The sequence below is a fragment of the Electrophorus electricus genome, chromosome 1 (genome assembly GCF_041902795.1).
Source record: "Electrophorus electricus isolate QZ-2024a chromosome 1, ASM4190279v1, whole genome shotgun sequence".
NCBI lineage: Eukaryota > Metazoa > Chordata > Actinopteri > Gymnotiformes > Gymnotidae > Electrophorus > Electrophorus electricus.
The window spans coordinates 1429836-1437313 of NC_137497.1; the positions used below are offsets into that span (position 1 = coordinate 1429836).

At 38.1% G+C, this 7478-nt stretch overlaps 1 long non-coding RNA gene across 1 annotated transcript; it reads left to right on the forward strand.

Moving 5' to 3' along the window:
• The first annotated feature begins 3434 nt into the window (after window positions 1-3434).
• LOC145659412 (uncharacterized) lies at window positions 3435-6177 on the forward strand. Its single transcript, XR_014125623.1, has 3 exons — window positions 3435-3792; window positions 4123-4221; window positions 6136-6177. It is a non-coding gene; the product is annotated as an uncharacterized LOC145659412 (long non-coding RNA).
• The last annotated feature ends 1301 nt before the right edge of the window (window positions 6178-7478 follow it).

The window sequence follows — 7478 nt, forward strand, 5'->3', positions numbered from 1 at the left end:
ATGAATCTTTTATGTAAATATGAGATTTTACACTCAGAATGAATATGCTACATAAATAAATAAAAACATTATTGTTGTTGATGGTGTTAACAATACCCAGCGTTAGACTACTTGATCAAATAAACTAAGATTATTAATGTATTAATAATGCAAACAAATCTAAGAATTAATAAATTACTATTTGCCATACAGTAGACAGCTCTGCATTGAAATCTGAAGTAAATTACTTGAAAAAAATATGCTTTTTCTCTTTTGGTTTGTGTTTTTCACTAAATTACATGACTGCTTTATGCTCTCCTGTCAGTCAAGAAATGCAAAAAGGAGGGAACATAGGTTAAAAAGATAAAATATTGTGCAGTGACTATAACTCTATTAACATGCTCACTCAGGGTTAACACAGTTCACCACACGGGGGCGACGTCCATGTTGAAGTACCTTTGGTGATTCCCCTCGATGGCTTTGGGTCCTCGTTTTGTGGAATCCTGTATGAAGAGTCAGTAAAGAGATCGGTTAAATATGCAAATCTGCAGTAAAATGATGTGCGTGTGTTTGTCTTTGTCCTTCCAACATGTCAAATGCACCCAGAGCCCAAGTCTAAACAACACTGTATATTCACAAGATTAAAGACACATGCAGTAGCATCATAAAGTGATCTGCTTCTCATAGACCATCCTAAGAAAATGTGTGACAATACTTTGGGTTTTAATAGCCATAAATTTAAAACCACACGATGGGCACTTGTATTTATTTATGTAAGCATTGCAATTTACTGCCTACGTTTGCAAACAAACAAGGGCTGATCACATCTGCATTTAGCTGCAAATGTATTTTTACTTTAAATGACTTAAATATCAGTTGTCCTTCAATCCGGCAAAGGTCATTTACGCACCATGTGTCTTACTTGTCCATTTTATGCTTATTAATATCCCCCAAAAGTCTGTTTAGACAAGCGGTAACTTTATGCTCTTTCGTGGTGCTGTGTGGTAGCGTTATGCACCCCAAGTCTTGTCTTAAACAATGGTTGTTTTTCCACAGCCAATAGGTTGCTGAGTGACTTTAAATGAACTACAATGAACTTAAAATGAAATGAAATGCATATTTACCATATATTACTACTAAAAAGACATGTTTCCAAAACATCATATAGTCCAGAGAGCAGTTTGTATTTTATTTGGTTGTTGCATTCATTTAGTCCTCTGAATATATACACTAGGTGTGAGGTTCTAGTGTGTCACTGTTTAATCTTGGGCATGTGGGCTCTGTAGAAAGACTTGTGGGAGAGAGGAAAACTCATGAGAAATGTCTGTACTAAATGTATCTGACCATAATGGTCAAGCCTGTAATGGTAGTACTAGCCCATGGACTAATGGGAGTGATATATAGAGCCATTATTTCGTTACTTTAATTAGTAAAAATATATCTTTGTATATTTTTACTGTTCAGGTGCAAGTGCAGGAGATCAAATCCAGCTAGTGCAAGAGACACATGGTGAGTTCCAAGTACACCAGCTAACTGACCGATTTATTATATGGAGGTTTGTTATATAGAAGACTATTTAGTTTAAAGGATAGAATTTGAAAAAAAAAAACATTCAATCTATAGTAGCTGCAACTTTTAACTGGTGCTGAATTTCATGCTTCGGTTATTTATTCGTGCAATTTTTTCCCTGTAGCTGAACAAAGATTCATATAGACATGTTTTACACTGTGGTGATCCTACCCTTTAATGGCAATGCATTTTATACTGTAGCTAATTCTATACAATGAAATTTAGGAGTATAAGTCTTACTTTGAGGACACTTGGCTAATTTGAAATTTGTCTGTATGTCATTTTCAGCAGAAAAAACCTGCTTCTCAGGGAACATCAGCAGAGATGGCCAGTGGCAGAGAGGAGATTGATGAGACCTTCCCTGCACTACCTCGGGATGGACCAGAGAGTCCAGGCAAGAAAAATACGATTCTTTGGTCAGAAACAAACTGTTCACCAACATGTTTACTGTTACAGGTTTTTAATGAAAAAATATCAGATCACTATTGATATTGGGCGACATTAAATCACAGGATGTTGTTATTGGATTGGTACAGATAAACTGATATCGTGCCATGGCTACTATTTACAACTTTGTGAGAACAGGCTGAAATTGTGGATACATTCCTGTGTCAGAACAGGTGGTTTTGTACTTAAGGTGACATGGTTCTGAAACAATGTGCAGCCAGTTATCCATAGCAGTGATGTTTATGATAGAAATCTGGTTTCTGATTGAATGCTAACTTGTGTTTACACCTGTTCTCTCCTACAGCTAAAGTGAATGTTTACACATTGGCTAAGTGAGCCAGGCAAACTGACCATGACCTGCTTGGCCACGGGCTTCTACCATAAAGATGTGATGATGAGTGTGAGGAAGGACACCACCACCCTGCCTGAAGAGCTGATAACGTCCTCGGGAGTCAGATCCAATGATGATGACACCTACTATTAAGACGTCCTTCTAGTGACCTACAAAGCACTGAACGGTCTTGCCCCACAGTGCCTTAGCAAACTCCTGAGAACAGAAGGAAATACAGAGCAGTGCCATGAGTTCTATATGGCATCAGGTACAATGGACTTTTTGGGATAGTACAAGCAAACAAATATCCATTATGTGTGTGTGTGTGTGTGTGTGTGTGTGTGTGTGTGTGTGTGTGTGTGTGTGTGTGTGTGTGTGTGTGTGTGTGTGTGTGTGTAATACGCCAGCAACATTTAAACTACCATGGCCTTTCCTTGTGTTTCCCTTCTTTCTACGTTCACTTCTGTTAGCTGGTTTTCTCATCACTCTTTTACAGCTTTGTTGCCTAGTGAAGGCCTTAACAGTGATCTGATGATCTAAGTCACAATTATAGACAAACACAGTCTAAATTGATAAATAAACACAAATGCACAGTTGTACTGATCGCATCTGTTATTAAGCACACTAAGTAAACATCCACAGTGTTGGCCAGAAAAGGTCAGTGCACACTTAAGATTTAAAAATGTACAACCAGGGGTCTGTTTCAGAAAGTGGGTTTAGTGAAAACTCAGTTGGCTTAGAGTTGAAAGAAACTTGAGGTTTTCTGTTTCACAAAGAGGGTTTGGCTGACTGGGTTCACTGCACAACACTGGATCTTTGCTATTTATTAGATGGGCTATTTAGTTTTATCTGAGGGACGAGCAGCCAAGACAAAATGATGCTGTACCTGTAACCCTTAATCAAAACCTGAACAAAGGAAAATGTTTTTAAGATCCAGATTTAAATAATCGCACAGAATACGGAGCAGTCCCCATTTACTGGATGTAAACGTAAAAGATGTCAAAAACAGAAATGTCTGTCTTAGAAATGAGGGACGTGCCAATAGCAGTTTCCCTGCACGCACTGCCTCAAGCAGAACGCATGCCAACAGTTTGCACTCATCCATGCAGTCTGTACTCCTCATGTGGATCTGCTATCCAAATGCATCATTGTTTCTTTCTTTTTCCATTTTCATTTGATGAAGCTGTGATTGCATATGTGGTCATGTAAACCTAAACATTTGTAATTTGCAGGACACCCTCGGCCAACTGAATGTTTGCTGTCTAACGCTGAAGCTTGAATATCTGACAACAGTTTACCAGGCTTGAATATCTCTACAGTCACCTGGACATTGAGAGCGCTTCCAAACGCACACGACCTTGACAGACAAATGCCTGCTCCCTGCTTTCATAGACCCAGTCAGTGCAAACACCAGGAAATAAAGGCAGAGGCAAATCGGAATAGCAGCAAATGAATAAGAACAACAGGTACCTTTGTAACATGTTTCAAGTAGAAACTGGTACTGTGTAAATTATCCATATGTCAGGTTTGAGTTGGTCAAGAGCATGTTCCATAATCAGTTTGTCCATCTGCTTATGCTGTGGTATCTAGAATGTCTGACAGTCATTAGAAAAATAAGTAGCAGAATCCTTTATCGTTTTATTTGAAAGTATGTGATTTAAAATAAATAATCTAATTTTAGGTATTTAGCTCGAAACTAGAGTTGTATTATACAGTATGTCATTAGGTTGAATGGGATTGTAAAATAGTAGCTAGTGTGACCTCTGTGTTCCGTCCCACTCAATGATGCACACCAGGTTGTGGATGAAAGGGGTTTCCTTTTATTTTCCACACTATAACAAGTTCAGCAACCACATTTAATTTCACTGAGGGGTCAGCAAACAAGCCCACAGCAGGTATGTCTCACTCTGCCATGCACCTTCCAGTAAATGTTACAACTTCTTCCATAATAACAATATAATGAAATATATAAATAAAAGGAAGCTGTGGTTGTATAGTGTAGTCATTTGATTATAAATGATGATCTCATAATAATCTTCTCTACATATTCTTATACATTTACAGAGTAACATTCACTCATATATTCAAATTCCATATCATACATAGAAAACGGCCACCTCATCTATTTTATAGTTTTTTCCTGATCAATAATACAAAAAAAAGAACAGCGCCCTCTAGCGATGAAGCTCAATTATTTCAAGTTAACTGTAAAACATAGCTAGGTTAAGTCGGCATTAGCTTGCAGCTAGAACAAAAAATGCTCAGATTAACGCATCTGAGTCAAAAATTAAACACAATGAAATCAAATTAAATTGACCCACCTGCAACAAGCTCAGCAACAACATTTAATTTCGTTGATTGGTCAGTTAGCCAGCCTGTACAAAACAGGCTATTGTTAGAAATTCTGCACATGTGATTCACTTAGCTTCACATCTCACACTGCTTCTAATTATAAGATAACGTATGCACGTAATAACGTGGTGAAATCTGCCAAAAATGGTGAGACTGAGCATAATAAATAATTAAATAATAAGACAAACTGAGCACTTCGTCTGCATATTTTGAAATGTGAAGAAAAAGTTCTTACAAACAATATAAAGCACACAATTATATATGGGAAAACATTTGTCATTAAGAGAAGCACTACTTATTACACAAATGTCATAACTGTCCTAATACTAATAGTTCAACAGTCTTCCTCTGTCTATTATACACACTGTACACATGTTAAATATCTGCCTTGAAGTTACAATGAAATGACTTCCGGGCCCACTGAAAATTGTTTTACACACATGCAGCCACACTCATACACGCACAAGCATGGTGTAACTCTATGTTTACGCACCAGGGATTGAATGTGCAAGTTCATGTATATGCAAGTTTAAATTATTATACACAAATGTAAGTAGTAGGCTATTTATGTGAAAATGTTTCATATGCATGTACAAGTGTTTCATATGTGTGTGCAAGTAGCGTTTCTCTGATTTCTCCCTAAACGGGTCCTCATAGTTCAGCAGTAATGAGGCTAGTTAGATTTTGCTCAGAATTAAGTACACTTTGGGATGTTATATGTATCACAGTCTCCGGTTAGCCATACATCGTTAATCAATCCAGGTTGAGGTAGAGTCACTGCATTAATGACACATCTGTTTGCATTGCAAGTTGTTGCTATGGCAGCAATGAAATTAGGAAATTCAAAGAAAAACAACTCATCTACACTCTTGGAACTTTAGAACCCCATATGTCCTGTGGCCCAATGTCACACGTGAGGGGAATCCCATGAACACCTTTACAGATCAGTCTCTGGAAAGACACTGAAGAGGACAGAGGAAAAATTAGGCATTTCTGGAGATGGTGTGTTGGACACATCGAGGAAGAACACACAGACACAAAGAATGTGGAATCCAGGAGAGACCTAATAAAGAAAACCAAAAGAAGAAAGCAGAAGTGAAATCTAAAAAAATTCAAATATAGAATGGAAAAAACGTCCTACAGTTGGTATGGATATTTGATTGTTTTTTTATGCTTTTTGGCCATGCCTTTCTAAATGGATTAATTTAAATCTCATGTATAAAAAAACACAGTAAACTAAATAATATTTACAATAAGGGACAAAAATGTACTTATTGAAAATGCTTTTATCCTCTGATCAGCGATGACTAAGACTCTCATTTAAAATATGCAACACCACTTGAAGTATTAGTGCTCTATTAATCTTTTACAAGGTTTTAGGCTCTTGTCAGGCTGTATGCAATACATACAATACGTGTTTTAAATATATCCAGCAGTAATGATACTTGCTCTGGCAGATTTTAAGATGCCCCATGAACAGACTGAAAGGACTTCGGCAGCATGTCTGAGTGAAGTGAACGATGCATATGACCTGTACAGATCAGCTATGACCAAGCGGAGGCACTCTGTGGCACCTGCTTCACCAGCCCTGAAAAGGGTCATCAAAGACACCAAACCAGGTTTGGATAGCAATCAGCCTTCTTCCCTCTAGGGCCAAGAGAACACGAGTGGCTTGTGAAGTGTGCAGCAGGACAGCAGGATCAAATCTGCCAGCTTCTGCTCCAGGACATCCAGCTGGCAGAGAAGAGAAACTTCATGCCTGGCTTTACAGTACTTCACTGGGCTGCTAAACAAGGAAACAGCGAAATGGTGCACAAGATCCTTCTTCTTTCACGGCAAGGTGGGCCAGGGGTTGACATAAACACCAAGAGCTACGACGGCTACACCCCACTACACATTGCTGCTATTCACAGCCACGAGTCAGTCCTGAGTGTTCTGGTGCGTGATTATGGTGCCAACTGTGACATACGTCACAACAGTGGCAAAAAGCCCCATCACTACTTACATAAAGGACGCCTCACCCAAGGTGAGAGAGATACTCGGAGACCCTCACGCTGGGGATTACAAGCCCTCAGGTCATGAGCAGCACTTTTCTGATCCACCCAATGAGTTCAGCACTTTGAGTAATTTCAGTCCAAGCACAGAAATTTCAGTCCAAGCACAGAAACACACTCAGATGCAAACCAAGATTCCACTCAGCCTTGAAGTAGCTTGACCAGCCTTGACCAAGATGAGGACTATACATTCATTTTCCCCTACAATTAACTGCCCAAATTAAATTGCATATCCTCAGTTAGACATATTCTTTAACTTGTCTTTCACTCCTGATTTTGATTCTGTGAAATAAATAATTTGCACATAGATGTTTGAAATATTGAGTAGTCATATCTGCCTTGAACCATTGTCTGTTTTCCTTGAATATTCTCTAATGTTTTGTCTTTGAGTAATGAAATGTTTTTGAGGTCCTTCTTCAGCTGTGCAAGCAAAGTGCTTCTGAATTAGTAGTAGGAGAAGCCAGTTTATATATGAAAAAAATAGTTGTGTGCTTTATATTGTTTGTAAGAACTTTTTCTTTGTATATATAAATGTGCAGACTAAGTGCTGGGGTGAAATTAGTGTGATAAAAATGTTCCCACCTATTATGGCTTAAAAGACAAGGAGCACCTCTCCCCAAATATCAATATGTCAATTTGCTGTTGTGTTCCAGTTGTTTTGTTTCTCTCTTTCTCTTCTTTTAATGTACTATATTGAATTAATTTATGTTTCATAAGTTAACTGGAGGTAAATGCCTGACACAGTC